At 45.1% G+C, this 14,226-nt stretch overlaps 1 long non-coding RNA gene across 1 annotated transcript; it reads left to right on the plus strand.

Moving 5' to 3' along the window:
- Positions 2,072 to 8,269, plus strand: LOC110261702. The gene is made up of 4 exons (XR_002346165.1): positions 2,072 to 2,657; positions 4,772 to 5,591; positions 7,164 to 7,244; positions 7,938 to 8,269. It is a non-coding gene; the product is annotated as an uncharacterized LOC110261702 (long non-coding RNA).

Below are 14,226 nucleotides of genomic sequence, written 5' to 3' on the forward strand. Positions count from 1 at the left end.
TCGGAGGTGCCGGGTCAAAGAGCAATCTCCGGAGACCCATTTATTAAGGGTGTGTCTCAGTACGTTCTGATCTCATTCACTGTGCAAGGGGACATTTGGGGACAAGGTGGTGGAAAAGAATGCACCAGTTTCATGCAAGAGCTGGAGAACAACAACGAACTCCTAGGGCGGGACTCTGTTCCATCATTCCTGACGCAGAAAGAGCTTTTTCTCTCTCGAAATAAAATCCAAGCTAGGCCAGGGAAAACAGGGGTGGGGAGACAAAATCGGGAAAGTCTGGTACCAGGGAGTCCCCTCTCCTTCTCTCCCTCTGTTCTGTGTGTGGACTGCCAGGGCTGAGGGTCTCACAGGCCCCGGGAATGTATGGCTGCCTTTCGTGCCCCAGGGGTAGAGGAGATTTCTTTACTGGAGATGCAATCAGCACTAACCAATCAGTAAGAAGGGTTAATCAGCTGATCGATTGGTCCCTCAGCAGCCAGGACCTGGCTCCTCTTTGACTGGCTCTAGCCTGGCCTTGGGGCAAGAGGTTGGGAACTTTTAATTATCCGCAGCAGCTACTGCACTGATTGAATGGTCAATGGGTTTACCACTGAGGCGGCACTGCTTGAATAATAATAGAAAGCTGTGTGAACGCTGGCGAGGGCAAACAGAGGGTCCCCTCCCCAAAAGGTTGCTTTGGCCACGCAAACAGCACGTTAAGAAGAGTTAATTGCCTGGCAGAGACCGAATTTCAAAGGTCTGGAAGATGTTTTATCAAAGTGTGGTAGGTGCTGGGGGGAGACGGCCTGGAGAGATGGCATTTTCTTGTCTTCCTCTTCGGTCTGTGAACATTGTTGGCTGTGCAACGTTGCCCCGGGAAAAAGGCACATTTGCTTCACCCTGGTGCTTAAAAAATGATCACTGGAGGAAACTTGTATTTTGACATTTGCAGGCACTGTCAGGGCTTAATTCTTTTGCACTGGGAACTTCCTTTAAAAGAAGTCATCTTCCTTAGTTCCACCATGTGAGATGTGCTCAGTGTGTGTGTGTGTGTGTGTGTGTGTGTGTGTGTGTGTGTGTGTGTGTGTGTTTGGGGGGCAGGAGCAGAGCAGACGACATCATGCCAAAAAAATGTAATGTTCACACCCAAAGGCTTTGAAAAAGTCACACTCAACTTTGTAAGAGGGAAAATCCTTCCACTTTCTGTGCCTAAACAGAATAATTCATCCATCCAATAACGCTCTCTAACGTTTTGATTTCTCCTTTCCCTGATAAACACAGTGCATTCGCGGAAGTCCCTTTTCCCCCTGAAAATTAAACCAACAAGTGCCTCGGAATAAAGATGATAGCTGTGTGCAAATCCTCAGAGAGCGTAACAGTGGAAACAAGTGTCCCCGAAGAGCGAAATAACCCAGCCAACAACTCTGTGGGCTGGCAGCGAGGTTAACAAAAGATGTGAGCGATCTCACAGAGCTGCTGAAAAGGATGTGCTTGGGGTCAAAGAAAGAGAGAAAAAGAAAGACAGACAGAAAAAGAACAACCAAGTTGGCACCGAGACCAGTGTTTGGAGGGGAGTTGAAGAAAAGTCACCTTGGCTCCCTTTCAAAGGTATCACCTGGAACCTCCACCAAGACCCTGCGATTGTCCAGGATCAGAAAGGGTCCCATCTCAGCAGACTCCATGTTAAAAATTTGCTTTTCTCCAGTGCAAACACGGGCTTTCATCAGGCTCTGCCAGAGTCATTACTATTTATATTACCATACCCTGGCTGGGTGCAGTCAATTCATAATTGTCCAGTTTTTCTAATTAATCACAAAAGATTTTTGTTTTGCCTGCAGCTAGTTCTAGGGTGACTCACGATGGCAAGCCCGAGCTCATACATCAAACACAGGCCCTTTCTCACTCTGGCCTTCTGCTGGGGAATGCGGCTCAGCGCTTCTCCACCAAAGAGGCACGCACTGGGCATGCGCGGCCCCAGGCAGGGGAGAAGCCGGAGATCTGTCCTCTACTGGGTGACTTGTTATTTTTATCTGATGCTTGCATTCTCGGGCCAAATCAGATCCAGATAGCAAAGCAAGGTTTCTAAATTCAGAGCACGGCTGCTCCGGCTTCTTTCTCTGCCCCGCCCCCCCTCTGTCTTCCTCCACCGTATCATCTCCAAAAGACAGACCTAGAGACCAGTTTTCATATTTTTCAGTCCTTTCAAGAGGGCCCTTTTTTGAAGGCGACAACGACAAAAGAATACCACCCAGAGGGGAAAAAAACACAGTTTCTGTGTGTTTATCCGACCCAGTCCACGTAATATCGGGTCAGTAGGAAATACCTGTTTAATATGCAGTTGATCGTAGGCAAAAGCACCTGCGGGTGTTTCAGCAGGTGACCGTTTGGAAAGGTGTCTGGTGCAAATACCCTCCAGGGTTGCTAGGAAGGAGGCCGGTGCCAGCGCTGGTCTGAGTCAGCACAGCCAATGCACCGTCTCCAGATGATCAGGGGGCCTCCTGGGGAGGAGGCAGGCCCAGACTGCCCTGTATAACCTGCATTGCACGTGAAGAATTTCAGGATCTCCTTTGATCACCCTCCACCTGCCTTGGTGTGGGGTCAGCACGGTGACAGGGGGAAAAGCACATAGCTCGGCAGCCCTACGCAACCTTCAAGACGCCACCGGATGCTTCGGAGAGGTTAGACAACCAGTGGCTGTCGATTCTGTATATTAATTATGAGCTGGTATTCATGAATCCTGTTGATTATAATAGGTGTGTCCCACAGACATGTATATTTCCTTGTGTTTTAAGATGCTGTTTGCAAGGCCACAATGCTCCCATCTGTCCATCTCGCCAAGCCCCACTTGTCCTTTAAGGCTAACGAGTTATTGCCTCCTCTGGGAAGCCTTCTCTGGCCACGTGTCCTGACCTGCCTGCCACCCGTCCCCACCAGACTGCTAGATGCATCTTTTCTGTACTCCCACAAAAGCTGCCACCTCACAAAGCATCACGCTTGCCTGTGTACCTGCCTGGTTCCCCCACATCGCTGTTGAGCATTGGGAAAGGAGGCATCACGGGGTCTGCCTTCAGCTCCAGCACCCATCACTCTACTCTGTGCAGCTCCAGGAGAGACGTCCCTCCAAACAGAACAGCGTTACCATCAGATGGGAAGGTCATTGTCATTGTGAAGGATGCTAAAGCCAGAACGTACCTTTCTGCATTTTCTCAAGCTCTTTACCTTCTGTGGGTTCCATTCACCTACCCTCTCCTTCACTGGGGACCTCTCTGTTGACTCTTCAGGGAATTAACTCTCCCAGGCCAGCCCTGCATTCTTTACACGTTCTTGCCCCCCCCCAAAAAAAACAGTCCTGATGTTTAGTTCACTTTGAATCATAATAACAATAAAAATAAAGAATGCTGTTATTCACTCCCGTTAAGAAAGGCCAAAGAAACTTGGAGAATAGACTTGTGGTTGCCAAGGGGGAGGGGGAGGGGGAGGGAGTGGGGTGGTTGGGGAGCTTGGGGTTAATAGATGCAGACTATTGCCTTTGGAATGGATTAGCAATGAGCTCCTGCTGTGTAGCACTGGGAACTGTGTCTAGTCACTTATGATGGCACACGATCATGTGACAAAATGGAATGTGTACATGTATATGTAACTGGGTCACCAAGCTGTACAGTAGGAAAAAAAATTGTATTGGGGAAATAACTATTAAAAAAATAATAATAACAAAAAAGGCCAAAGAAACTGGATTGGTATTTTGTCTTTTAGCTTTTTCCCTTTCTGAAGCCTATTTATGTGTGTGTAGCAGAGAGGGGTAGGCATCAAAGAACAGTTGCCTGCTTGACCTACTTGGTCTCTTTCTCATTCTTTACTATGAAAACACTGGGACGGGGAATCTCAGACCATCCTTGGGTCTCTGTGAGGTAAATTCATTTTTCAGACAGAAAAGACTTCTTTAACATAAAGGCTGGCAAATTTAGAAAAAAACAAAAACAAAAACAAAAACAAAGTCACTAGGTCTTGAACATCCTATTAATTCATAAATTTTGATTGAGCACATGCCGTGAGCCAGCACATAATGAGTGCTTGAAATGGACAGAACAGGCAAGGCCCCTGCCCTCATGCATGAGCAACCAGTACTGAGCTTGCTGGTCTTCTGGGCAGATAAACCTACCCAGGCTATCACAGTGCTGATGGCTATCGCAAAAGAAAGGTGACCAGGTGCCATGGACCCTCGTGACTGGAGGAGGTGTTGTGGTCTGGGGTGTGGGTGTTCTGTAAGACAGGCGTGCAGAGGTTGCCTTTAAGCTGAGTCATGCAGGATGACCAGGCTAGACTTGCTCCAAGCAGGTGGCAGTGGATAAGCCGTGCTCCTTTCTCAAGGACATGGAAGGATGTCCGTAGCTGGGACAGGAGAGTGAGGAAACACTGGTTCCCAGAGACTGGCGAGCCCCTGGGACCATCCTATGGCACACCTTGGAAACCATAGTGGAGATTCTTAAATTTTGTCCCATGGACGGTGGGGAGACCTCAAAGCAGAGTTGTAAATAGGTGTGCGAAAGACTCGAACTTACTGTCTAATGGGCACTCCGGTGGCCGTTGTAAAGAACAGAAGAGCCAAGATGGAAAATGGGGGAATAATTAAGAAGCCCCAGTGAGAAAGGATGGCAGGCTATACTAAAGGGGTGACTCTGGGGATGGAGAGAAGTGGCCAGGTTTTAGAGATATTGAGTTGCGAAAGTGTGGGAAAATTAAGAAGTGGAACTTTCTGAACAACAACTAATATTTGTTTCTTCTGCATTTCAAGCATTCAACTTTGCTTGATCCTGTGTCCCTAAACGCCACAAATTTGAAACTGAACGCAGTGACTTCCGCCCCCTGGCAAGGAAGCCCCATGTGCCATGGTCATCTTTGTCTCTGGGGCTTCCAGGAAGGATAAGCACAGGTGTCTAAGAGTCCCACGATAATGAGGTAACTCCATCAAGCCGAAGGAAAGACAGGTGTCATTTTTCCATTTTCTCTCAGTTTTCAGTTTTACGTCCAGCCAGCTCTTTAGTCAATGGAAAGATGCTTTCCTGGATTTGAGGACTTGATCTATTGGTAAATACCCTCAAAAACCTAAGCCACAACAACCTGCAGAAATCTGCCCTTGGAATGACTCTTTCTGGAAAACATAGCAATTAGGACTGCATCCCCAATCAAAAGGCTGCCTCTCACTTGAAAGCTCCCCTCTCTTGCAACTCTTGAAGAGTTACAGATGAGTCAGGACCTGAAAATTCAAGTCACTTTAGCTCGGGCCCTGTGGTTTTTCATCCTTTGGCTAAAGCTACAATTACAGAGAAGGCGCTCAATCACCAGCTTTCTGGAAGCAAGTCGCCAGATGAACTGTGAATGGAGCTATTGCTAAGCGTCTGCTCTTCAGAGACGGAGAGACGAGTATTGAGGTGGCGTTTTTTGCTGATTTATCAGCATTAAATCAGATGAGGATAATGGCAAAGTCGCCTATCTTTCTACTAACAGTGATCACTCCCCAATACCTGGAGGAAGCTCTCACGACACGCAGGGAATCTAAGCAGCAGGAAAGGAGGTTGAAAGTGACTTTCTGCCAGCCCCGCATTAGTGGAACGGTAAGATGAATGTTGCATCTTGAAATGCCTAGCATTTTTTTGCCTGCTATTATTAACCTCGCATGCTTCTAAGCAGCACGGGGTCCTGGAGAAAAAGGTTATAACAAGTGGATATTTGAGAGCAGAGATTGCTATCCGGGGTTGGCAGAAGTGCAGGTGCTTCCTTTCACCCTTCTTTGTGCTTGGAATCTTCCTGCTTCGAGGCAGCTGCTCCTCCCCAGATAGAAACACTCCACAAACACAGCAGCTCAGGGTCGTGGGTTTCTGCACAGTGTTAGATTCACAGAAGGTGCCGTTCAAATGAGTAAACCAAGGGTCCTCCTGGACAACGGGGCAGTTTCGCTCCAAGGAGGCACTGCCTGGCTTGGTCCCAGGGCCGGCTCTTCCTATCCCGAGGGTCTTTGTGTTCTGTAGCATCTTTTCTTTCGTGGCCTGAGCCCTGTACTCTGATTTTCGTTTTTATCAGGCTAAAGAGGATATATTTTATCATAATGGCTCTACATCCAATCCGTCCAGGCCAACACAAATAGGGTATTACAAGTTAAAGAACTGTTCCTCAGGCACCATTTTATTAGAACTAGTGTTTACATCAAACAATACATCCTAAGTACTTTATATTAAGCGTGGACAAATCATTTGCCTGAGGATTAGGTGTTGTGCCATTGAAATGTAATCCTTCTGTTGATTTTTTCCTTAACTGCCAAACCAAACATGGTCAAAGAAGTCACTGGGAAAAGCTGAAACAGGAGTCATCTTATCCTGCATTTCAAGCATCAAATAAAAACTGAAGCCAAAACAAGTGTAACACAGTCATATAAAGTGAAGCGTTTCATTCAAGGGCACACCTCTTCCTGGGCTGAGGGTTCCTTACAGGGGTGTACCAGTTGTAGGGCGTTCTCGAAGCATGTAAGGGTGAAAAAAGAGAGCAGAGCTCAGTAGAAGCCAAGACCTCCCAAATTACCACCAACTTGCACATTCCAAAATAACCCGCTTGATGGGAGTTCCCATTGTGCCTCAGCTTTAACGAATCCAGAGAGTATCCATGAGGACGCGGGTTCAATCCCTGGCCTCGCTCAGTGGGTTAAGGATCCGGCATTGCTATGAGCTTTGGAGTAGGCAGCAGATGCAGCTCGGATCCGGCATTGATGCAGCTAGGATTGGGCGTTGCTGCAGCTGTGGCATAGGCTGACTGCTACAGCTACAATTTGACCCCTAGCCTGGGGACTTCCATATGTCCCAGGTGTGGCCCTAAAAAGTATTAAAAAATAAATAAATAACCCACTTGACTCTTATCAGCTAATCTCAACCATAAAGAGCTGACTGTAAGGCAAAAAGTCCTCCTGCTCAAGACACTGTGTCACTGGATTTTACTCTCTCGTGCCAGGACCATATTCTTGAGGATACTGCTAAAATAATTCATAAGTAGACATCAGGGATTTTTTTAAACTAGGGATCTATTGTGTGGTCTCTAAGATAACTCTTCTGTGAGGGTCATCTTACAGGCAAAAACATCCCTATTTTTTTAAAGTCCAACAAAGCATCTTACTAAAATATATCCTCGCCTTACCCCAGGTTCTATAAATGAAGATTTGCCAAGCAAAGGGGACCCACACATTAACCTAACATCATCGGACGGTCAAATGGAATACTTAGGTAAGTTACTGAACACTTTCTTGGATTCATTAACTCCTTTAACAAAACCCCTATTGGCAGGCATTGCATTTGGTTCTTGGGCTACAAACCCTGAGGAAACATACAAGTCCACTCAATCATTTTCATTCACCCGTTCATGCCCAAGTTCATTGATTTAACGAGCATTTATGTGCCAATCACTGTGCCAGACTCTGGGGACACACCGGTAAGTGGGGACAGATGCAGTTCCCGCCTACACATCCTTGGTGCATGGGTTTCTGAAAATGGCCAGTACCTCGGAAATACTCCTTAAACACTAATTGCTTGAGAAATTACAGGGAGCATCTTTATCAGCCACATCCAGGTCTTATTTTCGTTGTGAAGCTTAATGCAACCAAATATACACCAGAGTAATTAAACATGCTCAGAACATGGACGCCCCTTCTCATTCCTCTGCCAGCAGACACATCCGCCGGTCCACTTTGCCATACCTGATGAGAAATAGAAAGGGCAGGGCCCCCACTTTGGAGATTCTGGAAGTGGTCCAAAAGACTAACAAGGAAGCTGGGCACCTTCCATAGACCCAGTCTTCCTGAACGCATCTCTGTTTCTGAAAAGGAAATATGCAAAGGCTGAACAAGAGGTTTTTTCCCTCCAGAGAATTGCCCAGAAACATTAAAAGCCAAATTCCATCATCTGCATATTTTCCTGCAGACGATGAAAAACTGGACGGTCTGAGTGGTGTCATGGAAGTAGACTGAGGAAATTTCTTCCTTCTAAAGATTAGTATGCGAAAGTTTTGGAGTGCTCTGCCTCTTTCCTGCTTCAGTAATTGCCTTGTTCGCGAGTCCAGGTGAGTTGCCTCTTTCTTCTGTTGTGTCCCATCTCCATCTGGGGTAAATTTTGGAGATGACGTCTCACCAGCTTCATGGCATTTGGGATAGAAGAACTTGCACGCATCTTTATGGACCAAGATGAGTCGTATTGGTCTTCAGGACCCCTTCGTTCTGTAAAAAAGATAAATGTTTCCAAGCTAAGACACGGAGCAGTGGTCATGGTTTTTATTTTTCCCTTAATTTATACTTTTATTTCTAAATGTACATCTAATTCCTTTTCCACTCAGTTTTCAATATCTTTTGAAATAGTGGATTCTTAGTAAGAGTGTTTATGTGAAGACTGTTCCAACCTTTAATAAATGAATTCTGGAATTCCCTTCGTAGCTCAGTGGTTAACAAACCCTACAAGGACCCATGAGGATGCAGGTTCTATCCCTGGCCTCACTCAGTGGGTTAAGGATCTGGTGTTGCCATGAGCCATGGTGTAGGTCACAGATATGACTTGGATACCAAGTCGTTGTGGCTGTGGTGCAGGCTGGCAGCTGTAGCTCCGATTCAACCCCTAGCCTGGGAACTTCCGTATGCCTCGGGTGCGGCCCTAAAAAAAAAAAGAAAAAACAATAGTAATAAATTAATTCCTCTATGGCACTGTAAAAGAATCAGAAAATCTTTAAGTAGCTGAAAATTTATCAAGCTGAATAAAAATCAGAAAGATTACAGAGTTCTTTTCAGATGCAATTCTTGAATTTGAAAGATTCTCCTTGATCTGGATTTTGTTGGTAGACGAATTTCCTCCGTACAGCTCTTGACATTTTAATAGAGAGAACACTGTGGCTCTCGACCTTTGATTCCTCCAACTACTTTCTACAAGAAAAACATTGTAATTAACATTATAGAATGTTTTTCTTCTACGCAGATAAGAGGGTTTTCTAGTATTAATCTCCTATAGAGTTCTCCTAAATGTCACGAATCATTTAGGAGATAGCTAGGAAGTGGTTTTGTATATATAGCGCTCACATATACACCTCGTAACACCGAAATCCGATACAGTGAAATTCACCATCACAGAATTTAGAAACTAGACACTCACTCAATACACATCACCCACAGAACCTCAGAGCATCTTTTACATAATTTTCCAGCCTGTCCGGCCGTGTATTCCAGTAAGCGCGTCCCAACCTCTTACTTCATTTCCTGAAACACTCAGACTCCATCTCTGAAGTATTTCTACCTGTTCTCCACGGAGGAGTCTACTCATTCCAAGGCAGACGCCTCCTCATTGTTCTGTGTAACAAGTTCCGACTAATCAAAAGGACGCACTCCCAGTGGAAAGTAACCAAGTGTCAGTTTCTTAGAAACAAATGTCTCTTCAATCCAATGGGACGCTTCCATTACGATTTTTTTCTTTTAATTTTTGCTAAGAAGGGAGGGGGAAATCAGCCATCATTAGGTAATTTAATGGTTCGAGGTATCAAATGTGATTGTAATGTACATACATTCAGTTTTATAAGGACTCCGTATGGGCTTTGATACACACAGGTTCGTATCAGAGAAATGTTTAGGAGCCCATTGCACCTACAAGCCATCAGACCCTGCCGACTTTGAAGCTTTATTCTAGTACAACTTTCAAGTTAATCGCTCCCTCTTCTGTGCTGCTCGAGTGCGTGTATACATGTCTGTTTATGATTTTGCTGCTGTGTTTGCGTTCTGGTCTGTGTCCTCTGCTGGACTGAGAGTTGCTTGAGGGAAGACCTCGTGGTTTATTTATCTTTGTGCCTCCAGAGCCTGAAGTTCAACAAACACACATTCAGCGCTTAACTATGAGCCATTTACTGTCCTGGGTGCTGCCCTCATGGAACCTACACATATCTGTTGCTCAATAAAAGTTTTAAGTAGGCCAAACTGCATCTCCCCTGCCTTTGCTGCTGCAGTTTCATCATCCTTTTCCACTTTATTTGTCAGCTATGTCTGAGTTCATAGGTACATTCACCAGGTCTCATCCTTTGCAGGGGTACCCCTAAGGACCTGTTTGCCCATTGCCAGAGGTAAGAAAAAGGGTCTGAGACTCCACATGAGATCCAGGAAAAAAAGCACCTGGCTGCTGATGGCCCCAGGGCCCTGTTGGAGGAGAATGTTTTGAAGGAATTTAATCTCCTAGTTCCCAAAATCTCCTTGGATAGACCCCAAACAGTATCCTGAGGCAGTGCCTTCTCTTTGATGAGAGGTAGGCTCATGGGGGAAAGTCTAGTGCTTTCCCCTTTCAACTTTGACTCACCCACTAAGGCTGAGCAAGTTGCCGGGTTCCTGCATCCTCTGTTTCTTCATCTGTAGAATGGGAATGATGATAACCCAACAAGGAGGATGATAATAACAGCCATGGCTGACATGACTCACTGAAAGGTAGACAAGATTTAAGGCAATTTTGTCCAATGAGCCGTGCCATGAAGAAGAGGAGACCAAAGTAAAAGTGAAGGCAGTGCTAAATCTTTTCTTTCTCCCAGGACAAGATTTCAAGAAAATGCTTCTCTGTTTCAGCCGCTCCTCTGTTTTAAGACTCAGCTCTCTACATTTCCTTTTGAGAAGCCCAGAGAAGATTCAGGAACGCAATTATCCCCACGATGTGAAATCAGCATAACAGAATGACAGATGGAGAAATATTTTAGCGTTCTAATCCATCACCTTAACTTTACATATGAATCAACAGAGAGTGATAAGGGTTCCTTGGTTTACTCAACAGCACATGACTAATTATCATGGGCAAGGAGCAGTGATATCACTCTTCCTGTATTATTTACAGGAACTTTTCCAACACTTCCTCTGCGATGACAAACAGATAACCTTTCCAAAGAGTAATTTAGGCAATCTTTTTCAAGAACCTTAAATATATGCATAAACGTTGACCCAGATATTTTGCTGTGCAGCAGAAATTGACAGAACACTGTAAATCAACTATAATAATTTTTTTTAAAAGATGAAAAAAAAATGAAGTTAGCTGATTAGGAACTGTAAATGGTTATAATAACAATAATAATAAGTTGACCCAGAAATTCCACTTCTATGAATTTGCCATAAGATAGGAACCAGAGAAATGCGCCATGATTTAGCCACAAAGATGTTCACAGGGTAATTTATAGTAAGAAAACTTGGGAAGCAATCTAAATGGACAATAATAAGAGACTGGTCACATTTAAAAAATGGCAAATAAGGAATTCCCGTCGTGGCTCAGCGCTTAACAAACCCGCCTAATATCCACGAGGAGGCCAGTTGGATCCCTGGCCTCACTCAGTGGGTTGAGGATCTGGCATTGCTGTGAGCTGTGGTACAGGTCGCAGATGCAGCTCAGATCTGGTGTTGTTGTGGCTGTGGTGTAGACTGGCAGGCATAGCACCAATTCGATCCCTAGCCTGGAAATTTCCATATGCCATGGGTGTGGCCCTAAAAGACAAAAAATAAAAATAAATAAAAATGGTAAATATATCCAAGACAAACTAGGCAAGTATTAAAAAACTATACTGTAAAGTATTATGTTATCAGCTGCTAGATGAAAAGGAAATGGCCAAATGATATGTACATAAGATCCAAATTACATAAAAAAAAGAATCTGAGGAGATGTAAAGAATCCCGCAGATGATACGGAGATGGGGGTCAAGGAAGCTAAAGTGTCATCCATAATCCATACACCGTCTTTTGCTTAAATCTGCATGGTCTGTATTTTGTTTTGTTTTGTTTGTCTTTTTAGGGCTGCACCCTCAGCATCTGGAGGTTCCCAGGCTAGGGGTCCAATCGGAGCTACAGCTGTCAGCCTACACACCAGCCACAGCCACGGTGGATCCGAGCCATGTCTGTGACCCACACCACAGGTCACGGCAATGCTGGATCCTTAACCCACTCAGCGAGGCCAGGGATCGAACTCGCATCCTCGTGGATCCTAGTCGGATTCGTTTCCGCTGCGCCACAAGGGGAACTCCTGCGTGGTCTATGTTTTTTAAAAAGCTATAACCTGACAGTCACTAGTTTTTTTAGATGTTTAAGCTGAAGTCACTAAAGGGAAGGTGGCGTGATAGCGATGAATGGCCAAGGGGATAAAGTAGAGGTCAGGAATGAAGACGGGTGGGAAAAGGGGGGAGGGGGAGGAGGGTGCAGCTCGAAATGGGAGTCCAGACAGAGATAAGAGAGGAATTGGGCGGTGCTCTAAAGGCGAATAAGAGATGCTCGAGATAAACTCTGACCTAGCCTTTTTCGTGATGAGACTTCTGATAACAGGGGCAGGTAGACCGGCAGCCCTAAAAATGGGAGTTCAAAGTTCAAGGATGGTAAAGTCTGTCCGGGATTTAACCAAAGGGGTGAAAGGAAAGAGATTACCAAGATGGAGTAACTGAAAATCCAGGTGACGACAGAAAGGTGTTCTTTGCCAGGAATTCTGAATGTCAAAACAAAGAATTACAATTCCATCAATTTTATAGTGCTATGGCAATATAATCAATAAAATGAATAATATTTAGCCAACATATGATGCCCCCATAGGTATGGTATTGTATCTGTCATCATCTACGTCATCATCTACCTTTGTCCTTATACAGCACAAGGTCATGAAAAAAAATATATAGGGGTTAATGGAATCAGAAAGACACAGCTTTGGACCCTAAATAGGCTTCCTGAGGCTCAGTTTCCTCATCTGCTAAATGGGGATAATAATAACCTACCCACAGATGACGATCAGACCCACAAAGTGAGTGAGGAGGTGTCAAGTGCCCAGCACATAATAGACTTTGGATAGATATTTGCTTTTCCTTCCCTCCCTCTCTGCACCACTAGCTGTTAAATAGTGAGGAAAGAAAACAGAGGGGTCATAAGGCCACAGAGGAAACTCTACCTCGTGCTGGGTTTTATGGTTACTGTGGTTTTGATCCCACATGTACTTCGATCTCAGCTGGGCTCTTCCCTCCTGGCCAAGGCTGCCTAGCCCCAACCCCAGTGCACCACGTCCTCTGTCACTCCAGATGGATCTGTTGGTTTTACTTAAGGGCTTGCCTTGTAGAGAGGAGCCAGATTCAATGCACATATGATAATTCATGATTTCTCAACCCTCCCACTTTCTGATCCTAGAAACATACGCCTCTCATGTCAGGCATCACCCCCTCTGGGTTCCTACCATTCTAAGTACCTGCTACTCAGTCACCCCACAACATCCCAGAGTGGCCCCAAGTTCTAACAAAACTGTCTGATCCAGCCACACTCAGCCCTGCCCGCATTTCCAGGATGCGTGCCTGGCAAGGCCACTTCGGGTTCTGTTCTGAATTAACTTCTTGGAAATACCAGCCTGTGCTAGAAACACAAGTCCACAGATCTCTAGCCTGCAAGAAAACTGTACAAAGATTCTGCTAGGAAAGTTCTCTATTCTGTTTTCTGTATTCTGACTGCTAGAAAGTTTTTTCTTTTTTCTTTTTAGGGCCACACCTGTGGCATATACAATTCCCAGGGTCAGGGTGGAATTGGAGCTGCAACTGCCGGCCACAGCCACCGCCACGGTGGGATCCAAGCTGCATCTGCAACCTACGCTGCAACTTGTGGCAATGCTGGATCCCTTAACCCACTGACCGAGGCCAGGGATCGAACCTGCATCCTCGTGCTCCAGAGATGTCGCTGATCCCGTTGCACCACCGTGGAAACCCAATAGGGGTATTGTTCCTTGCATAGACTGTACCTCTAACAGAAGTATATTCCACAAGCAAAAAAAAAAAAAAATCAATAATAAAGTAGCCATTATTTACCAGCTGAGAAGATTTCTGCATCCAAAACTTTCCCAGGAGAATTTCTAGAAAGCAGAATAATGGCCGATATGAAAAGCAACATGAACACAAGGACATGGAATTTTATTATTTTTTCCCTCCTTTTTATATTTGGACATGATTTCACTCAAGAAATTTTATCAGACAGGTAAATGGTAGGCTAGACTGCCAACATTCACTAGTGAACAATGAGTCTTCGTGTAGAAAGGAGACAGCAGCCACATGCCTTTCCAAGTAGTCGGGTAACCTTGGTAGGAGAAGCTACAGCCCACAAATGTACTCCAGAGATAGGTATTTTATAACTTTATTAGTGTTATTACTAATATTAATATTTCCATATGCACGATAGTGTAGTTTCAAATCACTTTCAACCTCTCA

This window comes from Sus scrofa, chromosome 7 (assembly GCF_000003025.6).
Source record: "Sus scrofa isolate TJ Tabasco breed Duroc chromosome 7, Sscrofa11.1, whole genome shotgun sequence".
In the NCBI taxonomy this organism is placed as follows: Eukaryota; Metazoa; Chordata; class Mammalia; order Artiodactyla; family Suidae; genus Sus; species Sus scrofa.